The sequence below is a fragment of the Haliotis rubra genome, unplaced genomic scaffold (assembly GCF_003918875.1).
Source record: "Haliotis rubra isolate DU_JTF1 unplaced genomic scaffold, ASM391887v1 Scf108, whole genome shotgun sequence".
NCBI classification, from domain to species: domain Eukaryota; kingdom Metazoa; phylum Mollusca; class Gastropoda; order Lepetellida; family Haliotidae; genus Haliotis; species Haliotis rubra.
Window position 1 is genome coordinate 445,321 of NW_025764981.1, and position 23,669 is coordinate 468,989.

The window sequence follows — 23,669 nt, forward strand, 5'->3', positions numbered from 1 at the left end:
GACTTACATTACTTTTGCTACCTGCATGGAGCCTAGCTGGATTTGCACCATCCCTTCAGCCGCTGGCGATTGTAGGATAATTTAGCCGAAATTTTTCCTTTGGGAAAAAGAACAAAAATACTACGTTTAAAAACTTGGTACGTGAAATTTTACTTTGGAAGTTTTTGGGACTTACGTACCCTCTCAGGAGGACAATAATTTTACGCTACTTCAACCCCCTTTGAGGATACCTGTATTCTGATTGTCATAAGGTCCTGTGCGTAGAGCTCAGGTCACAATCAGTTGAAGTTAAGCAACGTTGGCCGCGGACAGTCCTCGGATGGGTGACCGTGTTTGGCAGCTTGACTCCTGAAAGTTTCTAGGACTTCAGTCCTGCCCCACAACGAAGCACATGTGACGCATGTGGTCTCACCTTAGGCAAGTGAGTTTGTTCAAAATTGCCTCTGTCCACCCAGCAGTAAAATTGGGTACCTGGTATGATACGATGGTAGTCTGAATTTGAACCTTGAGCGCCTGACAGGCGACCGGTTGTATTCTCCACATGGAGTGTTCTGTACTCGTGATTGTTGTTTTAACTCTTTCCATTCGAAGGACGAGATATCACGTCTGAGGGGTCACAACCCTTCAATACGAGACTATTTTTAGCAACATGACACTTACATACGAGGGACGTGATATCACGTCTCCATGGTTGCAACGGTTGACATGGACCATTCAAGAGGAACATAACATATAACTCCATATGAACTGATTTTTCAAAACATCTTTATTCACTTTTATTAAAATATTCCAGACTAAAAGAGAAAATATTGGGTCGTCTTTAGCCCAGAAACATTGGAAATGCAGTTTTTTTCTAAAAGGAGAAACGTAATTGAACTTACACAGCAATGTGATAATTATGACAATTTTTTCAATCCTGTGACTACACTACGGTGGAAGAACAACCACAATTTAGTAGATTTATGTCATCACTTAGGATTATAGGGTCATGACATCCAAAGAACGAATGAAACGAGTGTTACCTGTGGTAACAGTTATAAGAGCAGTCAACAGTCAAAGAACATTGCTAACAATCAAACGTCAAACGTCGTAACAGTTACTCGCATCATCACAAATGGCAGATAGAACTTGGCTTGCAGTCCTATACGATTTTCCACGACCAGCCATTTAACGCTGTGTGGTCACCGAATGTCAAGATCATATAGCACGTGGTTTTGACCAGGGGAGATAATCAAGTAAATCCTAAATAATGCACTGTCACAAAGTACACGAATTGCATTCGAAGGACGAGGATACACGGCTAGAAAACTGTGAAATATGTTTAGTATGAGTAGACGAGTTATCACGTCCCTCGTATGGAAACATTGTAAAAAATCGGACGTAATATCTCGTCCATCGAATTCAGAGGCTACGGATGGACAAATCTGGTCGTATGCAAGGGTTGTAGATGCCTGGACGTGATATCACGTCCTTAGGATATATGTGCATCTGTGAAAAATTTACGTCGCATGGAAAGAGTTAAATGTTTCAACCATCTTGAACTAATATCCATGGGAATGATCATAAATAATACACGTTGATTATCAACATAATGCCTGATGCAATCTCACGCTTTGAGTTCAGGGAGATGAAACGTCTACCAACTTACTATCATTTATCATTGAAATTGTGTGAGTGAAGTAAGCTGCCGGTGGAACACCTGAAGCTCTTCGCTTTTCGTGATCGATTTCGTTGTCATGATTTCAAGTTTTCGTTGCCCGCCCATTGGAATCTCCTTCGGGAGATATTTGAAGCTGATTATTCTTCTTCTGAATGTCAAAAAGGTGGAGCCACATTTGATGATGACCAACGTCATGATTGATCCATTCATACGACTTGCTATTCTGTACATTTCCAAGTTAATCCATTAATTTTGCAGTAAACGACGTTTTATATATTCACAATAACATGCATTCTATTAGCCCTGTTAGTTGTATCTATTGACCTCCTCATGTATTGCGTCGTCATAGCATTGTGACGTCAAAAGCATTCACGGGCAGAGTTAACAGTTACTGTCCAGTTTTACCTGATGATGGGTACAGACAAAGCCCTGAAAAGTTGTACTCAAGAATAAAAAGAAGATGTAACCCAGAAAAATCTATATGTTCATCAAACAGCATCTGCTAAAATGCCAATCAAGCAACCAAATGTTAAATGAGGATTTGTATGATAAAGAACATCCTTTATGGATGAAATGATTATTACACAGTCAAGCATAACATACTTGACAGTAATTCCCTCATTACAAGAAATACAAAATAGAGGACCATCACCTGTTTAACAAATATTCATGTATATATATTGAATGGCCAATACAAGATCGTCTTAAAATGACCTTTTCACAATTGGAGTGACTGCCCAAGTAGGTGTACCTTATAGTTGGTTCATGTTATGTAATTTACTGATAACTACTTTTTAGTGTCCCACTTCTTTTTCATTTGTTCTCGGATGTAATCTCTGATCACAGCTTTGTAATCGCTGTATATCTTCAAAACTGGGATACTACAAGATGTTGTGGAAGAAGTCACCGAGCATGGTCGCCTGATCCATTATTGTTGCAATCTCTTACCTGGAATCTCCAATGGATAATGTCATGTTTCAATTAAACACATCTGACCAACGCTGCAGTGTCCTGGAAAATATCACATTATGATTTTGTTTTCAAACATATTTTAATTACATAAAAGTTCAAATGGATTGGGCAAAACTTTTCCAAATTAGAAAGCACTTTTCATAACCGTACATCCCGACAGAGGATAAATATGTGATTACTGAAAGGACTATTGTGGAGAGAAAATGCTACACCTCCAATGAAAAATTAACATTATTCGCTAAGAAATATTAAAATCACGACACGATATACTCGACTTGATGTTTGAATCTGTTACAGTGTGGAGACAACCATGACTCACGAGCAATGGCGCAGTCAACTGGACTACCTGATCACCCTTCTTGGATATAGTGTTGGGTCAGGAGCATTCATCAGGTTCCCCTTCTTCTGCATGCGCAATGGAGGAGGTAGGCAAAAATCAAATACTTTCTTCACACCGGTATATCAAAGCAAATGAACTAATATTAACTTCCATGGTCGGTCAGATGTCTTTTTGCCTCTTTCAAGTTTGCTAAGGATAATCAGGGTATTTCGTTATTACATCAACAATTATGATGTGGCACAGAATTAACCACGTCGCAATGTACGACTTTCCAACTTTGAACACTGCTGGTGCAAGCAAGTTCATAATGTCCTGAGGAATGTGGGGATGCCCAGTTTAGAACTCTATAAAGAACTGGATTAAAGTCACCTTGTGGAAACCAAACATCTTCCACCTGAGAGTATGCTTTCATGCTCCGATGAGTGAGTGAGTTTAGTTTTACGCCGGACTGAGCAATATTCCAGCTATAAGGCGGCAGTCTGTAAATAATAGAGTCTGGAACAGACAATCCAGTGATCAACAGCATGAGCATCGATCTGCGCAATTGGGAACCGATGATATGTGTCAACTAAGACAGCGAGCCTGACAACCCGATCCCGTTAGTCGCCTCTTACGACAAGCATGGGTTACTGAAGATCAATATTCTAACTCGGACCTTCACGGGTCTTCATGCTCCGAAATCCGCAGGATTTGATCATTGATAAAGCAGCGGCGACTGGTTTGTTTAGTTTGGACCTTTGGACCTTGTGCCTACATACGAGTCTGCTACAGTTATATTGCTTATTCAACATTATAGTCATGGAAACGAACAAGGGAACACAAGAAAGTACAAGTGTTCCTTTATTCTCTTCCAAAATTTCACCCACAGTGCAATACAAAGCTTGTGAAGAAACCTGGAAAAGAATTAAGGAACAAGTGTTCTTCCATGTGTTCCCTTATTGGTTTCCATGAGTATATATTGATTTCTGGTTAATAATTCACACAACACAAGGCACATAACCTGTAAATAAATGAGACCGAACAACACCAACCACTCCTCCGCTGTGCACCAGTCTGATCTTCCAAGATAATATTAACAAAAAAAGCGGCCTTGATTGATTTCCCGAAATTCTTATTATTTGTTTGTTGTCAAGGAGCATACCTGATACTCTTCATGTTCTTCACAATCATTGGAACCATCCCCTGTGTGTTTCTGGAGATGACAATCGGACAGTTCTCTCAGAGTGGACCTATCAAAGTCTGGAATATGTGCCCTGCCTTCAAAGGTAACGCTTTTCACCTGTCCTCTGTGACAATAGGGACATATTTCATGCATACAGTAGGGAGCCAAACCAATAGATTCTGAGTAACATGGCTAAAGGTGGACATAATTTTGGGGACTCAAAGTTAAGAATTATGTATGTGGTATGGCTTTGGTTACATGTATTTATCGATAAAAAGATGTGGATGAAAAACAACAACATATTACTGCCTATTGTTAAAGAAAGGTGTATGTCTAAAGATTTGATACACTGTAACTTAAAGGAGGGGGACAGATGAAATTAGTCGGTAATGAAAGACTATTTTCCTTTCCTTTCGTACTGCTCCAATTATCCAAATCACGTGTGTGTGCAATAACGTTTACATTGACCTATGTTTTATACTTTTGTATTACATTGTGTTACGAAGTGTAAACGATTTAGGATATCTCACAGTAAATTCCTTGTCTACTGTTTGCAGCAGCAAAATACGTATCAACTACTGAGATATTGAGATATCAAGAACATTTTGTGCGATATCTCTAAATGTGTTTAATATAATAATTACAATCATAGTATGCATAAATGAATTAGAAATTATTTTAAGATATCTCAATTCATTTCAAGATATATTGAAATAATTTATACATATCCACAAACGCATAACATAGATATTTAACTCGTTCAGAGATATCTTTAATTCACTTCATGATATCTCTATTTCAATTCGGGATATGTTTAAAATAATTCAATATATCAGTATTTCTTAATACATGTGAAAACGGATTGACATAAGGTAGCTTTTACTTTTTCACACACTTTCCGATAAAATGTCAACCATTTCGAAGGCAAGAAAACAAGATGTAAGGATCATGATGAGGAAAAGCATCAAAAGAAGAGACTTAAAATCAGTATGGCACCCTCTATTCCGTGCATTTCATACCACTGCAGGTATAGGCATTGGCGGTGTTGTCGTAACGTGGACATTCGTGAGCTACTTCAACGTCACCTTTACTTGGTTCATGTACTACTTCTACTACTCGTTCTCACACATCCTGCCCTGGGACCACTGCAACAACGCATGGAACACCCCGACATGCACTTTCGACAGGATTTCATCACATGACACAACGTTTAACACAACAGGGTACTCCATTAACGGTACAGCCGGTGGGATGACAGCTGCTGAAGAATTCTGGAAGTACGGTTACAAATGGATTTGGATTTGTTCTTCTTAATCACATAATAGCTGCATTGTATAGTTAGATACCTTGATATTATTTGTACAAAAAAGCCATTAGATCTTACGAAAATGTCTACCATGCATCTTTAACCTCATTTCAAATTCTAATCATGGTCCCTAGTTTGGTGATCTACCTTCAGTTGTTGGCGATCTATAGCCAGTTTTAATATTGTATTGTCCAAATAGTGCTATCAGTTTTACCTTTCCAGACTAGTTTTAGTTGTAATTGTGATATTCTAGTTGTTATACTGTCCTTCGTCGACAGGTTTTATTATATACATCTGTTCCATTTCAATGTCACATATGTTCTCGTCACGATATGGCTGAAATATTGCCGATGTGATCATGATCACTCACTCACTCAAATTCTAATGTTTCGACCATCACCTTTTCAACTGGGTAGCCTTGTGGTTAAAGCGTTCAGTCGTCATGCCGAAGACCCGGGTCCGATGCCCAACATGGATACAATGTGTGAAGCCGGTGATATGGTGATATTGCTGGAATATTGCTAAACGCTTTGCAAAACCTTACTCACTCATCATCGTGAACGTGATAATGATTAAGGGTTGAAGGGACCAAGGGAACACTCAAGCGCCTTGAGCATGTACTAGTTGCGTGGATATGTGCGCTATATACATATCCGATCATCTATCATCGTCCTCCTCCTCCTCCTCATCATCATCATCATCACTATTTTGACTGTCCGTCACATACAGACATACAGAATATTGATCTTCAGTAACCCATGCTTGTCGTAAGAGGCGACTAACGGGATCGGGTGGTCAGGCTCGCTGACTTGTTTGACACATGTCATCGGCTCCCAATTGCGCAGATCGATGCCCATGCTGTTGATCACTTGATTGTCTGTTCCAGACTCGATTATTTACAGACCGCCGCCATATAGCTGGAATATTGCTGAGTGCGGCGTAAAACTAAACTCACTCACAATCATACCCGTGACTGTCCCACCGCTCTGTTTACCTTAGACGAAACGCATCACGTTGGGCATCCCTAGCACATTAAATTGCGAAATGACTCATAAATTGTGGCAGGCTGGCATCACATCAAAATCACAGAATGTAAACCCGAGACTGTTACCATTTTCAGAATCCAGATGCTGGGAGAGAGCGATGGCCTGCATCATCTTGGAGGTCTAAGATGGCATCTTGTTGGGTGTCTCGCCGTCACCATAGTGATCACATTTCTCTGGATATGTCGAGGAATAAAAGTATCAGGGAAGGTAAATTGCATAATCTCATTCATAATTTTCAGGTCAAGACAGAAACTAGGTGTTAAATCGACTAACCTTTTAACACTCTTATATCCTTTTATTTTAGCTAGAATGATCGCAAATACAATTTATAATGCAATATATAATACAACAGGAACCTCTGTTTTAACGTGGCAATATTTAGTGAATTTGAGAGTTGTCTATGTACAGTAAGCTCTCGATGACCAAGTGGTTAAGTGTTGAAGAAGTTCACCAGTAAGTGAAATTGCTAGACGCAGTGTAAAGAATTCGACCCTGCCCTCTTATGCTTATCTCACTGGATGGGAAACCTGTGGGAGATAACTGGTATAAAACACATGTATGTGAGATCGAATTCCAGGTCCGTTATTGGTTAAGATTCGGTGATGACCTGAAGTCAGACTACTTTCTTGATTGTAATGTATTTAATTCTTGCCTTGGTCACTTTCGACCCTTAGAAACTGTAAAACAAATGGAATATAACAGACACACGTTTAGTAAACTGTATTTCTTTTCCAAGTATTAAGGAATTATTGTGCATCATACTTCACCAAACAAACACATTCCCCTTGGACAACACATTCATTCTAATACTGCCGACAATGTCTTCAGAGACATTGCCTGGGTTCTTATAACTTTATAATTGTGTTTTACGGAATTCTTTGCCCAATTTGTAACCCATGTATAATATGCATATGATTATTTATTTTGTCTTGTGTGCTCTATGTCCAGATCTTCGGGGCGATGGGGTAGCCTAGTGGTTAAAGCGTCCGCTCGTCACGCTGAAGACCCGGGTTCGATTCCCCACATGGGTACAATGTGTGAGGCCCATTTCTGGTGTCCCCCGGGGTGATATTGCAGGAATATTGCTAAAGGCGACGTAAAACCATACCCACTCACTCACTCCAGATCTTCGAGGCTGATTCTTCCCTGCCGATGACCTTTGAATTCTCTCACTCACTCACTCACTCACTCACTCACTCGCCGATTTTTTCTACCAGCTCGTCTACATCACCGTAGTTCTTCCCTACATCCTCATCATTGTCTTCCTCATCCGGGCATGTCAACTTCCGGGGGCAGCAAAGGGAATATACTACTATACCTATCCCAAGCTTGAGGACCTCACAGATCCACAAGTAAGATAATTTACACATTTCACTTACGGGATATAAAGCTTTCTTGGGCTGTTTGTGTAGTGCTGTGCATGTTTTTCTTAGTGTTTTTTATGTGTTTGTTTGTTGTAATGTTTGGTGTTACGCCGCTTTGAGCATTATTTCAGCAATATCACGGCGGGGACACCAGAAATGAGCTTCACACAATGTACCCATGTGGGGATTCGAACCCGGGTCTTCGGCGTGACGAGCGAACGCTTTAACCACTAGGCTACCCCCACCGCCCTCAAATGTATATAGAACGTCCATATGAACAAATTCCGTTTGATGTAATGGGAAAAAGTGTAAAATAATTTGGATCACTTAAAGTTAGTGATGACACCAGGCGTAACCAATTATAAACCATCCTGGTAAAGAAACAAGAACTTCGGTTCAGTAAACGCTACAAAAAAATAATTTTTATGCCAAATAATTTTTAATATTTTTTTCCGTCACCGGAACAATAAATGACAGGACCTGCCATCTTTGTCAGTCTAATTCTATTGATAAATTGACTTGATTAAACATTCTCATGTATGCAGCTTAAAGAGCTGTGAAATAATTATGTAGACGGTTATCAGTAAACGGAATTAGTACTTTTCGTATCGAAACATTATGGTTTTAGCGCAGTATATAGATGGTTCAGTATTACCCAAGTGCTGATAATCAACAGACATGGCTGAAACGTTTTTGTAAAGGATCACATGCGTTAAGAGTAATAATCAGTTACCCGTATGACGTCTTTGCTGGTCGCTGTATTTGTGAGTTAAAACCTAATGTATCTGCAATATTTCAGTCATGTAGCGACGACTCATTGTGCTTGTATTAATGAGAATTGACAAAATGTGCAACCTTTCGATTTTGTGCAAGAAACAGATTACTGTACTCGTGCCTGTATTGTACCATTGTATCTTTGATGTATTTTGCAAGGCTTCGTGAGAGAGTTAGAAAAATACGTCACAAGGGCAGTATCTCAGCCATATCGTGACGAGAAATTGAATATAGATATTGGATTTATTATGAATAAGAAGCCTCTCATCGATGGACAGAATAATAACGAGAATATCACGGATACAATTTAAAACTAGCTGATAGCAGTGAATAAAAGCATTATCAATCATCAAGTGAATACAAAATGGGCTATAGGTCGCTAGTACCAAGTTATAGATTCAAAATAAATATAGTGAAACTATTAAAACCTGTCGACGAAGGACAGTAAAAACATCTAAAATATCACAGGACAGTATTTTAAACAAGCTACTATCTCTAAAATTTGATTTCTATTTTGAACAATGTATTAATACAGCATGAAAATCGAGCTATAGAACGCCAACAACTGTAGGTAGATCATACTAGGGACCATGGGAACGTACAGTGCTTTTGCTACCTGCATGGACCCTAGCTGGATTTACACCATCCATAGTTACTGGCGACAATTAATGAGCTAACCCAAAATTTAAAATAAGGAATATGCTGCATTTAAAAGCCTGGCATGCATGTAGATACATCGAATGGTGTGGGCCTTAAATACTCTTTTATGGGGACTATTATCAAGTCTTTATAATTCTTGTGATAAGTAATGCTCCTTACAGACATTATACAATACTCTAAAATCAACTTCCTCTTCTCTAAATCATCCATACTGAGGATCACTGAAAATGTCGTCTGCTATCAAGTAAACAAAGGGGGATAATTCTTCACAATCTAATGAAAGAGCATTAACGGAAATGTCTCTCTTGAATGAAACCAAGCACTTGATAGCTGGTCAAGGTTGTTTATACTAGAAATCCAATTAAACATATTCCTAAAATTCTCAATAATTTCTGGTCATACTATACATACATGATATACGTTCATTTGGTTGTAGGTGTGGATTCAGTCGTGTAACGTGGCCCTGTTTTCCATGGGTATAGCCATGGGGTGTATCATCACGTTGTCTGGACACAACCGACAGGATAACAACTGTTTCAGGTATATTGTATGTCTGTCATCAGCTCCGTTATCTATACTCCTCAAAGCTAAAAGTTAGAACTCGCTTATTCTATTCAATGGACCAACAGTTTGAATATTGTAATGAGCCTAACATGCATTTTTAATCTGCATCTTGTCTTGTTTAAACAAAAAGTGCCAACAAGCATTTTCTATAACGATTGGCTTTTGTCCTGAAGCTTTAACCAATGTCATAATAATCTTAGATATTAACCAATAAGATACGGCGGTTTAGTGTCATCGCGAAAACAATAGATTTGAGAGACCAAGTAAATGTGTGATTATCTGAAAGCTTTTACATTCAATATTTTTACATTTGTTATAATGCTTTGTTCATGTATTGTTTCTTCAAGGGATGCGATAATAATTTGTCTGGTCGATTCTCTCACCAACGTGTTCTTCGGATTCGCTTTCTTCGCTATCGTTGGTCACGTGGCCTTTAAACGTGGGGTAACCTTGGATACCTTTCAATCATCTGGTAAGATGATGACTATTGATATTGCCATAAAGAAGTATACGGTTTAGGTCATCCAGTGAATAGGTTCGTCCCTGTGTCAGCATCTTACTATCGTGGATTTGAATCCTAGGCCAGGGCAGATTTTGACTCTTGGTTTGATACCAGTATTACCATGATTGCACACAACAATACCGCCCTCGGATTAAAACAGCATTACTTATTACTCCCGTTTTCGGCTTTCAAGATCCATGGTTTGTTGGTTCGAATGTCAGTGATGTGTGAAAAGTTTGGTTTTCGGGACCATTGTTATGTTTGTTAGATTTTATTAAATTCTAAATGTCTAGCTCACGTTCGTATTATCTCCAGCGATCAATGCTATCCTGCCCAATAGCACTCTATCTCGCACAGTAATTGAAGATTCAAATTAATACATCTATCAGCTCTGTACCCATGATTAAACTCCCTTAGGGGATTCCGTAAGAGTCGTCTTCGTGGATCGGTTGGCCAGGTTCGTCATGTCAGATTGTGGTTGGTTTGTTGTTTAACTCGGTAATATTCCAGCTATGTGGCGGCGGTCGGTAAATAATCGAGTCTTGACCAACAATCCAGTGATCAACAGCATGAACATCGATCTACGCAATTGGGATACGATGACATGTGTCAACTAAGTCAGCGAGCCTCACCACCCGATCCCGCTAGTCGCCGCCTCTTACAAGCAAGGCTAGGGCTGCTGAAGATCAATTCTAACCCGGATCTTCACGGGTCATCAGATTGTATGTGATCGTTAAGAAACGGCTCTAATTGTCACAATTATGTCAATCACAGGATTGTGTTGTCCGGACCTGATCATTTACAGCCAACACCAGCTGGAATATTGTGTCATTAGACGAAAATCGCACAAACACGTGCATATATTTGGTATTCGTTTACAAAGCTTTCCTACCTAAAACAAAACATTTAACATCAATTTGGATGCAGCTATATATTGATGCCATAATATATTTTGTGTTTCAGTGTTTGATCTTGCCTTCATCGTCTATCCCGAAGTCATGTCGAGCCTCCCTCTGCCACAGCTATGGTCTGTGCTGACTTTCCTAACATTGATGTTATTGTCGTTCGATTCAATGGTAAATAGGAAGTGTGATTTTCTCATAATCAGTTGGATTAAGTGTAATCACGGCTGATACTATTTCCCCTCCATTACAAAACAATATGATGCTGTTGAATGCTACGACCCTGAAGACATTCTGTTCGTGATATCTTTTAACATTTTAGTGTTTTCACAAATGACACTTTACGAGATCGGCCATAAGATACAAATGCATAAACACAAAACTTCCCCCCAAAAGTACAATGTTTTAAATATGCAAAGCACAATCAGAATCATTATCCAATTTGAATACAAAAACTTCATTATCCAATATTAGGATATTGGTCTCAAGGTTGTTAATGTAGGATATAAAACGTGTGTCTACCTATCTTTGAATCGACCTTTCTGATATGAAATACACACTACCGTTATAACGTCATACATTTCTACAGTAAGGACTCGAAGCTTTGTGTTGTGGTAGAAATGGATTGAAAGTACGATACAGGACTGGACAGCACCCAATGCGGCACATGAAAGCACCACGTTGATGGTTCTCCTCACGTGATCATGTTGTCAAGACGCCCTAACTATTCAAAGAGGCGTTTACCACAAACCTCTGATACTTGTGTATCTCTGCAGGTGCCATGTGTTAAAATAGTCGTCGCTGCCTTGGAGGATATGTTTCCCATCTTGATGAAGCGACACCTGCTCACTCTCAGTGCTGTGCTCCTCAGCCTCTTCCTGTTTGGTCTGATATATGTTTCACAGGTAACTCACCGTTTTGTTCTAGTATATATTTCACAAGTAACTGTGAACGCGTTCATTAAGTCTGGTAGTCAAGTGAGCATGACGTATTCATATAGTTCTGGTTTCACCCTTTCATCTTCACATTGGCACTTTTGAGGTTTGACTCGCAACAATTTACTTGTAAACTTCCGAAAACTCTCTTGATTGGGGTTTTCAGAATAACCCACCCAAATACTTTATGAGACGCGTACAGCTACGTTATGTACAATATTCGTATCGCTTCCATATTTATCTATCTTACCTCACACATAAATGTCGCTTTCTGATTGGCTGAGTGCTCTTTTATTATTTTCAATGTACCCCGCTTACAAGCGAGTAACATTTCAATGTACCCCGCTGTCAATGGCAACTCATTTGGTACTTCGTGGTAGTAATTCTTTATCTCGAATCACACTGAATCACGTATATGATGTACGGAAATTACCGATGTTTTGCGAATGCAAATTGATGGAAGGGAGATAACTCTAAATCTGTTTTTCTTGTCAGCAAAATCTAGCGATGGCTACAAAAAGATTTGTACCCGTGCTTCAAACAATTCAAAATTAACATTAAGGTGTTCGGTAAGATAAATACGTTGTTCACTGGTCCCTTGGGGCCCATGGGTTGATGTACCCTCGATGTTTGTTTACATAACATAAACAAACATCGAGGGTACATCAACCGATGCCCCCCTCGTGACCAGTGAACAACTTATAATATATTAACACAGTTTTACTGCCATGGTCCCTGGCATGGTTACCTAACTTCAGTTGTTGGCAACACATAGCCTGTTTTTATATTGTGTTGTCCTCTATAGTTAAAGTATTTTAGTGTTAATTACTAGTTGAAATGTGGGATATTCTAGTTGTTTTACTGTCTTTTGCTGACAGGTTTTTATAATTTACCTTTATTCATTGTAAAATTATAACTTGTTTGTAGTCACGATATGGCTCTAATAATGCATATGTGACTTAAAATCTTAACTCACTCACTCACTCACAGTTTTACTGAAATATTTTTAACTTGGTATTTACAATTATTCCCTTTCTGTGAAAAAAATGATGACGTGTTTGGTATTGCCTTTATTCTACAAATTTTACAATAATGATTGTCTTACGTTTGTCAAGCAAGGCTATCGGAATATTGAAAATAACTGACTTACTGAAGGATATCCCGTTTCGAGCCAATGGCCAATGTTAAGTTGATTATCTGAAAAGGGAACCATACATAAAGACGTTAAAGAAGAACTAACCATATGCTTATGTTTATGCAACGACTGAATGGTTGCGGCGTGGGGTTTGTTGAGAAGGAATCAGTATAGTGTAAATAAAACATAGGTGTGATTTTATCCTTGGATAGAGAAGCCTCTTTCATAAATTGTTTCGTTACTCAAGGCCTGTGACGCCATGACGTATGGCTTACGACAGTGTAGCAGTAGCTCTTCTTGTCGGATTGTTGTTCTTACTTTAAGTCTTGCAATCTGTGTGTAATCCACTTATTTAAGGGTGGGATATTCCTCGTGACGCTGATGGACTGGTACGCCTACTTCCCATCAACGACCGTGTTTTGCATCCTTGAGTGTCTTGCTGTGGGTTGGTGTTATGGTAAGAGTGCCTGAACTTTGTTGACTGATGCCTTAAAATGTCTTAAGTCTTATATCACCGAAAGGCAGCTATTCAAAACCGCATGTCCTGATTAGTCTGTTATAGAACGGTTTAAATTTGGAGAAAGGAATACAAAGGATAAAAACACACCTTCTGCAGTTGCATCTTCTGTGAGCCAGCGATGTCAGATCGCACAAAAAAGTTTTATGTGAAACAGACCGTGACAAGACAAGGTGTTTATTTCACAAAAAGTGCACACTATTTTTGAAAGCTAAATTAGAGTCTTTAAACTACGGTTATAAGGAACTCAAATGGACCACTATTTTAGTTTGTCATAACCGCAGTTTGTTATATGCATTATGACTAAAATATACAAAACGTGGCCAGGACAAAGAATAGTTCATTAGACCCGTTAGTGCCTTTCTAGCTTGTCCGTTACACACACATTGTTTACTATGCGTCGAGAAAAATATTTAACAATTACAACGTAGAATATTTATTACGCGCCTTTCCAGGCTTTATATCCTGCTCAAAGCGCACAAATATATGGATACTGAAAGCGCCCATCTGATTATTATTACTCCCGATAACCCAAGCTGCCTATGAGGCGCTTGAAGGTCATATGATTTATCCCACCGGGTACCCATTTTCTGCTGGGTGAACAGAGGCAATTTTGAACAAACGCACTTGCCTTAGGTGAGACCACGTGCATCACACGTTCTTCAGTGTGGTGCAGGACTGAAATCCGAGAAACTCTCAGGAGTGCCAAACACGGTGACCCATCCAAAGACTCAACTTCAACTGATTTGTGACCTGAGCTCTATGCACAGGACCACACACCACCAAGTATTTGACCAGAATCAAGCATGGCCACCAGACACCCATATACACTAACATACTATGACTGATGAGCTGTTCAAAGCGACCTTTTGCAAAATAGGTATGTTTGCGATAAAAATAATGTGCATCGTATCATGTGATAGCTTTCCCTCCAGGAACAAAGAGACTTCAGGAGGACGTCCATACGATGTGGGGACGGGCGATACCTCGGGTCATGGTCATTGGTTTCAAGTTTGTGTGTCCTCTGTTTCTAGTTGTAAGTAACTAAAATTTTCCTTCACAACAGACCTTCGATGCTTTCTCAGTAAGACTTGTTAGACAGCACCATTGCCATTTAAGTACCTGTCATATGACGAAACTGAATATTTGGAGATGACCCAACGAGTTTCATTTAGTAAACACCTATGACAAGGTTAAAGGGCAAGTAATCGGTACACCAAAACGGAGGTATACCAACTCTTCCAGGTGATCTGCTGCTACTCCTTCTACTCATACCGACCACCGAAGTACAATGACTACATCTACCCCACATGGGCCACATCACTTGGGTGGCTCATATCCTTTTCAACACTCATCCCACTGGTGACGGTTTTCATCTGGACGGTCTACAACACTCCAGGGGCAACCACGAAGGAGGTAAACACACGTTGAACGTAAAGACCAGCAGATGAGCCTATGTATTCGTTAAAATGATAGTGCTGTACGTGTTAGATGCCAGTAAAAATGCTTTGATTAGTTGACTGTATCCTAGGTGGAGCGATATATTGCAACATTTGGAGAAAACAACAATGCGACTATTCTAAATAACTGAACGAGCACCTGCTAATATGCTACATTATCTGTTATGCAACATTTGATCAATGCCCATCAGTAACAAAAAATGTTACATACATTTATGAAAAAATATTTGTTTGAACTGAACTCACATTAATACTTTTCAGAAACTGAAGAAGTCCCTCCTACCGAACAAATACTGGAGGCACTCAGAGCCATTGGTCTTACAACCAATGGCAGACCTTGAGCCAATCAGATGAAGTCAGAAGTGAATACGTTTGTAATTGTTTTACAATTAAATATCAGTTTCATGACAGCAGCACGAATATCAGGCGGCACAGTCATGTGATGTTTCAGTTGCAAATGTTGTTAAAACTTAAAGAATATATCTATGATTTGGAATACGTCTTGTCTGTACAAATGCAGAGATTCCCATAGAAAAATGTTATGAATTAATACCTTAGAGAACATTATCCAGTTGCACATAGGACCACTCCGCACCGTATCAGACATCATCCAGTTGAATATATCATTATGTACTGGATATTCGTTTAGAAAAATAAAATGGACTTTTTACAAATATTTCTCTTTGATTTTCCACTTAAATAGAAGCAATCTAGCTTGTGTGTGGCATTTTGCAAGACAGCGACTTGCAAAACGCATCACTCAGTTGGTACAAAACTGTTAGAGCCTTCTAGTTACCGTTTAAATGCAAATCAAAAGGAAGAGATAAGGCACAGAAACCAGATGGTGAAATAATCTGAAGTCTCTGTTTCCCTGCTCTGGTAGCATTTCCATTTTTTACAAAATGTCGATACTAACCAGCCAAATCGAAATTTAGAATGATTCCTCTGGAGAAGTTGATATGGAGTGAGTGAGTTATGATTTAAGTCACATCGGCAATATTTCAGCCTAAATCAAGTTATAGATTTATAATAATTAAAAGTAAACTATAAACACCTGTCAACAAAGGACAGTAAAACAACTAGACTATCACAGTATCAAGAAACAAAACTAGCATCTCTCTCTAAAACTGGATTTCAAATTAGGACAATACAGTATAAAGATGGGCAATAGACCACCAACAACAGAAGGTAGATCACCATAAGGGGGACCATGGGGACTTACAATGCCTTTGCTACCTGCATGGACACTAGCTGGATTTACACCATCCCTTCAGCCGCTGGCAATTGGTACAGTGGATATGGACCACGAAGTTGACTTCTTATGGGCCCGGTCCTATCCTGTGTTCGGGAAATACATTTAGTTTGCTTTTACCAAAATTGTGTTTCTTAGATGAGAATTTTGATTCTTTTTTTAGATACTAACCCACATACTTCAGAGAATCCGTTTCAATGAACCCAGGTGATCGTGAAGAGTTTTCTAGTAAACAACGATGAGAAGTAAAATCATAATTCATTGGATTCTGTGTTAACGGGCACAGTTAGTTCTAAGCATAGTCTACTGATATACATTTGTTCCTTGGTATGGCTGGATTAAGGGTTAAATGTGGAATCAGTCTGCTAAAACGAACATTAGTGCCATTGCTGTTTGACACCTTACGATATGTCATGCCCGTTGTGAGTGAGTGAGTGAGTTATTATTTAACGTCACATCGGCAATATTTCAGCCATATCGTGACGAGAACACTTGACATTGAAAAAGAATATATATAGAGATTAGAAAACCTGCCGACAAAAGAATACAGATATATATGTAAAACTAGTAATTGAATCTAAAAGATTTTAACTATAGGGGACAACACAATATAAAAATGGGCTATAGATCGCTAACAACTGAAGGTAGATCACCATACTAGGGACCATGGGGACTTACAGTACATTTGCTTCCTGCATGGTCCCTAGCTGGATTTACATCATCCCCTCAGCTGTTAGCAATTGAGATATATCTAGCCATACATTAAAATTACACATATTCTACGATTAAAAAACGGAAAGTTGAAATTTACTTTGAATGTTTTGGGACTTACGTACCCTCTCAGGAGGACAATAATTTTACAGTACTTTAACCCCCCTCGAGGATACAGCCACTAACAATCTGTGTTACTAATTCAAACTTCCAATCATAAAATATTTAGCTATTTACAAATCTGTTAACAAATTTAATTCTTTTAAAAAAGCAATAATTAAATGAGGACTTATATTAGTAAAAAGATCCTTCATAGATCGGGATTTGAAATAGATATCCCTTGTGATGGAGTACTCAACACAGTCAAGCAAGACATGCTTGACCGTGATTCGTTCATCACAAGGGATACAAAACGGAGGATCTTCACCTTTTAATAGGTACTCATGCGTATATCTAGTGTGGCCAATACGACATCGTCGTATGATGATCTCTTCAAATCTGGACTGACAACCCAAGTAAGTGTAACCGATAAAGGGTTTTATTTCATTTAATTTATTTATACCTACTTGGGTGTCCCACTTCTATTGCATCAGATCACGGATATAAGATCTTATAGCAGCTTTGTAATCAGAGTATGGGATAAGAAGTGGTGTCACAGATTTGTTGAGTGCTGCCTTAGCAGCAATATCAGCCATTGTGTTCCCAGAAATGCAAACGTGGCTGGGTAACCAACAAAAGACGATGTCGCATTGGCCAGTAGCAAGTTCATTGTACAATTCAATAATTTCTAATAAAAGTGGATGTTTGCAAGAAAGACTTTTAATAGCCTGAAGACACGAAAGAGAATCTGAAAAGATGATATATTGTTTATATTTACGGTGTTTATCAATATATTTAAGAGCTGTTAGTATTGCGTTCGCTTCTGCTGTGAAAATTGAACTGTCATTGGGTAATCTGGAAGATATTGTTTTGGACCCAAAGACAGTGGCACAAGCAACCGCGCCACCATCCTTGGACCCATCTGTAAATAAGGATTTATATGTATTGTATTTACTTTTTAATTGATTATATTCTTGTTTATATTGTAAGTCGTTAGTTTCTGATTTTTTAAACGATGTTAATGTTAGGTCAACTTGTGGTCTAACCAATTGCCAAGGAGGAGAAGAAAGACGTCGGGAAGGAGCTATATCTTCCAGCTCATGCAATGCCGGCAGCGGTAATGAATGGCTTAATCCTGAGTCCAAGAGGCGGAACAAGAGAAGATTTCTTGTTGTACAAATCCTCATAAAGAGGATTAAAGATGCAGTGAAATGCAGGATTAGACTCGTTAGAATATAATTTTGTAATATATTGTAAAGATAATTTTATACGGCGTTCGTTAAGAGAAGGTTCATCTGCCTCGACGTAAAGACTGTCAACAGGAGAAGTTCTGAAGGACCCAAGACAAAGTCTCAGACCTTGATGGTGGACTGAATCTAAGAGTTTTAGGTTGCTTTTACAGGCTCCACCATATACGATGGAGCCATAATCAAGCTTCGAGCGGACAAGTGATCTGTAAAGGTGTAGGAGCGTAGCTTGATCCCCTTCCCACCTTGAATTAGACACGACTTTCAATAAATCAAGTGCCTTCAGGCATTTAGTTTTGAGAGATTTGATATGCGGAAGGAAAGTTAAATGGGAGTCGAAAATGAGACCTAAGAACTTGGCCTCTTTTACAACCTTGATGGGAGTGCCATTTAAAAACAGTTTTGGGTCTTTATGTGGTTTATATTTACGGCAGAAGTGTATGCAATGAGTTTTTGATTTAGAAAATTTAAAGCCGTTTTCAAGACACATTTATGTATTTTATTTAAACACAACTGTAGTTGCCGTTCAATAGTATGCATATTCTTACCGCGACAAGAAATGTTAAAATCATCCACAAAAAGTGATCCATCAATTGAATCGTTTAAAACCTTGGATAAGCTGTTGATCTTAATGCTAAATAAAGTGACAGACAGAATACTGCCTTGTGGGACACCCTGATCCTGATTATAATGGTCAGACAGGGTTGAACCCACTCGGACTTGAAATTGCCTGTCTGTTAAAAACTGTGATATAAAAAGAGGTAAACGACCCCTTAAACCAAAATCGTGTAAATCCTTTAAAATGCCATGCTTCCAGGTGGTATCGTATGCTTTCTCAAGATCAAAGAATATCGATACTGCATGTTGTTTATTTATTATTGCATTTTTTACAAAGGATTCTCAACGTACCAAATGATCAATGGTACTACGATTTTTCCTGAAACCACATTGAATATTTGTTATGAGATTATTGGTTTCAAGATACCATGTTAATCTATTATTTACTATTCGTTCCATGGTTTTACAGACGCAGCTCGTTAAAGAGATTGGTCTGTAATTTGACGGATCAGTATGATCCCGGCCAGGCTTTGGTATAGGTACTACTATGGCTTTACGCCACGAAGTTGGAAAATTCCCTGAGGCCCATATTGTATCAAAAATATTTAAAAGTGTTTCTAAACATGATTCAGGTAAATGTTTCAAGAGCTGATAGTGTATATTATCAGCCCCTGTTGCTGTATCATGAGCTTGCTCAAGGGCAGTACGTAACTCATGTATTGAAAATAATTCATTGTAGTCTTCTCCATTGTCTGAGGTAAAATTTATTCTTTTCTTCTCCTGTTGTTTCTGATGTTTCTGAAACTCAGGGACATAATTGGATGAAGACGAATGTTTGGCGAGAGTTTCACCAAGCTTATTGGCAATGTCAGCCTTACCAGTTAACAAATTATCACCATCCTTTAAATGGTGAACAGTAGATTTGGAACCTTTGCCCTTTATTCTTTGTATCATGTTCCACACCTTTGAAATCGGTGTGCGTGAATTTAATTTGGAAACATAGTTTCGCCAAGACTGACGCTTATTCTGTTTAAAAGCGCGTCGAGCCTTGGCATTTAACATTTTAACTTTATCTAAATTATGGACAGTAGGATGTCGGCGAAAATATTTTTCTGCTTTCTTCCTACACTTTCTGGCCTGTTTACATTCGTTATTGAACCATGGTTTACGAATATGTGGAACTGCAGAGGACTGAGGAATTGTTCTGTCAGCAATGCCATTAAGGATATCGGAAAACGACTGAATAGGATCTTCACTGTTCATAAAACGATCATGAGTTAAGTGTTCAGCACACAGAGTCTCATATAATAACCAGTCAGCCCTGGCAAAGTTCCTTCTCGATAAAGGTGGATGATCACCAGGGTTGAATGTCTTGAGAATGGTTGGGAAGTGATCACTCCCACATAGGTCATCATGGACCACCCATTCAAATTCATTATACAAACTGGAGTCGGCAATTGACAGATCCAGGGAAGAATATGTTCCCGTAGCTGGATGTAGGTAAGTGGGAGAATCATCGTTATATATACATAGGTGATTATCGGAAATAAAATCCTCAAGGATTTTACCTTTAGTATTAGTATGGTCACTTCCCCAAAGCGGGTTGTGAGCGTTCAGATCTCCCATGATGAGACATGGCTTTGGAAGCTGATCATATAGATTCTTAAGATCCGACTGTCGAATATCAGAAGACGGGGGGATATACAAGCTACACAACGTGAGTGCCATGTGCAGTGTAATACGAACAGCTACAGTTTGGAGATTGGTATTAAGAGGGACAGGGCTATGTATTATACCCTGTCGTACCAAAATGGATGCACCTCCTGTTGCTTTTTCTCCTGGAGGTGAAAAAGAGTGATAATCACTATACTGTCTTAAAATAAAGTTATCTGTACTTTTTAAATATGTCTCTTGTAGACATAATGCTGAAGGTTTAAAATCTTGTATTAATAATTGTATCTCATTAAAGTTATTTTTTAGTCCTCTGCAGTTCCATTGCATTAAGGTCGACAATTGAGTCATGGTGGCTCAATTGGCGATCGTTCACGGGAATGTGAGGAGGAACTATTTCTCCTCTTGTCCTGTGAGGACAGTGTAATCTCCATATCAAGAGGCCCGAATGTGTTCTGTGTTGGAACCTCTGAAGGTGAAGGGACAGTATGTAGTTTGTCTCTTGTTAATTGCTTTCCTTTCTTCTTTTTGTAATGATTGCTCGCTGGTTTTGATACAGACTTTTTTGACGGTGTCTCGGGATCAGATTCTTCTGTCTGAGAACTAGACGAAGATTGAGTTACTGGTGTAGTTGGTTTCGGGGCTGAAGTTGAAGGAATAGGTTGAGCTGACTTGACCCAAGTCAAGTCAGTCTGACATGCAGTAGAGGACATTTCTGCAGAACGAGTGACAGCAGCAGAGTATGTGACAGTTGACGGAGCTGTGGAATGGTGACTCCATAGTTTTTTGGCATCAAAGTACGAGATGTGTTTTTCAGTTTTAATTTTCATGATTTGTATCTCCCTTTGGTAGACAGGGCAGGACTTGGATGACGTAGAATGTGGACCGTTACAGTTGACACATTTATAATCTTTCTGACAGTCGGTGGTATTCTAATGGTTGTCACCACAACGGTGACACGCGAGTTTCGACATGACTGAGATCCATGACCGAAATGTTGACATTTGTAACATCGGAGCGGATTGGGGACATACACATCCACCCGATGTTAAAATAACCTGCTTTAATAGAGTTTGGAAGGGAAGATCGAGAAAAGGTCACCAGATAGGTGTTCGTTTTAGTGATGATGCCCTCTTTCTTAAAAGTGAAACGTTTTACCGCTGTGACACCTTGATTTTCAAGCTCTGCAGCTATGTCCTCTTCTGACATATCATAGAGACAACGAGCCCTGTCTCGTATGATACTTCGGCAAGAGTTTAACGTTCTGTGCACGGACACAGCAACCTCGATATTGGCAAAAATCTTGACTGACAACAAATTGAGAGATTGCTGTCTCCTTGCACACTCCACAAGAAGCGATCCACTACGGAGACGGGTAACATTTTGCACCTCTCCACAAATTCCGGAAATAGCCTTGGAAATGGCAAACGGGTTTAATTTGATCGGCAGAAAGTCTGTAGCTTCAATCACAAGAAACCGAGGCCATGAATCAACGTTTGAAGGATTTGTTTCATTTGAACGATCTAGTTCGTCTAGTCGTCTCTTTTTTTCATTGCGATTTGAACCAGTTTGTTGGGTTGACATGATGAAAGGAAAAAAGATTCAGCACCCCTGTTCCCCACCCACCATGGAGCGTCAACAAGGACGATGTCAAATAGCACCGGATCTCCAAGATGCCGACACCAGGGATACAGGGATGTTATACTCCAGCGAGTATGACACAAATAGCAATATTTGTATACCAATTAAATATCAGGCTGGTTCTTGCACATGACAAGAAATTGGACACATACTGAATTTGGAGGTCAACATCAACAGATTGGCCCATGAGCCACCGCCTTCTGGCACAGGACTCTAGGCATTGTAATATATTGATAATTTGTAAATTGGAAATTGAAAATGCCAACACCCAAATATGACTAAAATGTGCAAAAAATATTCACCATGCACAGGGCTTGGCGTGACCAGCCGATTGGTAGAACCGGGCCAGTTCTACCACCCGTCTAGGTGAAGTAAGGGCCAAAGTGGTGTGTTGGGCAAAAGGAACACGGTTCCAGGATCCTATTGCCCTCAACCACCAGAATCCCGTCCTCCACCGACACAGGGCACAACCCACGGCAAACGGGTTGGTGGACCAAATATCCCCCCGGGTCCACAACGGGGGGTCGAAGAGCGCTTAGCGTTACCCAGCACCCACCACGAGGAGGTGGCTCTTCACGGGTGCCCATGCCCGTTGTGGATTAGGTTGACAAGCTCTATAAAATTCTTAGCGGCATACAATTCGCTTTGTTTGGTCATAACGTTTCTGCTTCATCTGGAGCCAAACCAGAATCGACCCGTGAAGATCCGGGTTAGAACTGATCTTCAGTTACCCATGCTTGCTGAGGCGACTAACGGGATCGGGTGGCAAGGATCGCTGACTTGGTTGACACATGTCATCGTATCCAATCTGTGTAGATCGATGTTCATGCTGTTAATCACTGGATTGTCTGGTCCTGACTCGATTATTTACAGACCGCCGCCATATAGCTGGAATAGTGCTGGGTGAAGCGTAAAACTAAACTCAATCACTCTTTGATGGTTTCCCTTTTGAGTCATGTAAGCTGTCCCAGATGAAAACAGTCGGTAGAAGATGTGGCGAAGATGATTTGAGCCACCCAAAAGCCGTGGCCCAGAAATAGATGTCGTCCCCGTACATAGGGCCGTCGAGTTAATGGGTGACAAGATGTCCAATTCATGCTCATCACCGGATGATGATTCGCTCATCAGTATATGTTTTTGTCGTATGGACAGTTGGTATAGGCATGTATGAAAATAATTTCTGAACTGAAA

General features: G+C 39.5%; 1 long non-coding RNA gene across 1 annotated transcript; it reads right to left on the reverse strand.

Annotated features, from left to right (window-relative positions):
* Positions 1-577: 577 nt before the first annotated feature.
* Positions 578-22,951, reverse strand: LOC124281045. The gene is made up of 3 exons (XR_006899835.1): positions 22,940-22,951; positions 14,593-14,597; positions 578-683 (listed from the first exon to the last, which is right to left on the reverse strand). It is a non-coding gene; the product is annotated as an uncharacterized LOC124281045 (long non-coding RNA).
* Between the last annotated feature and the right edge of the window lie 718 nt (positions 22,952-23,669).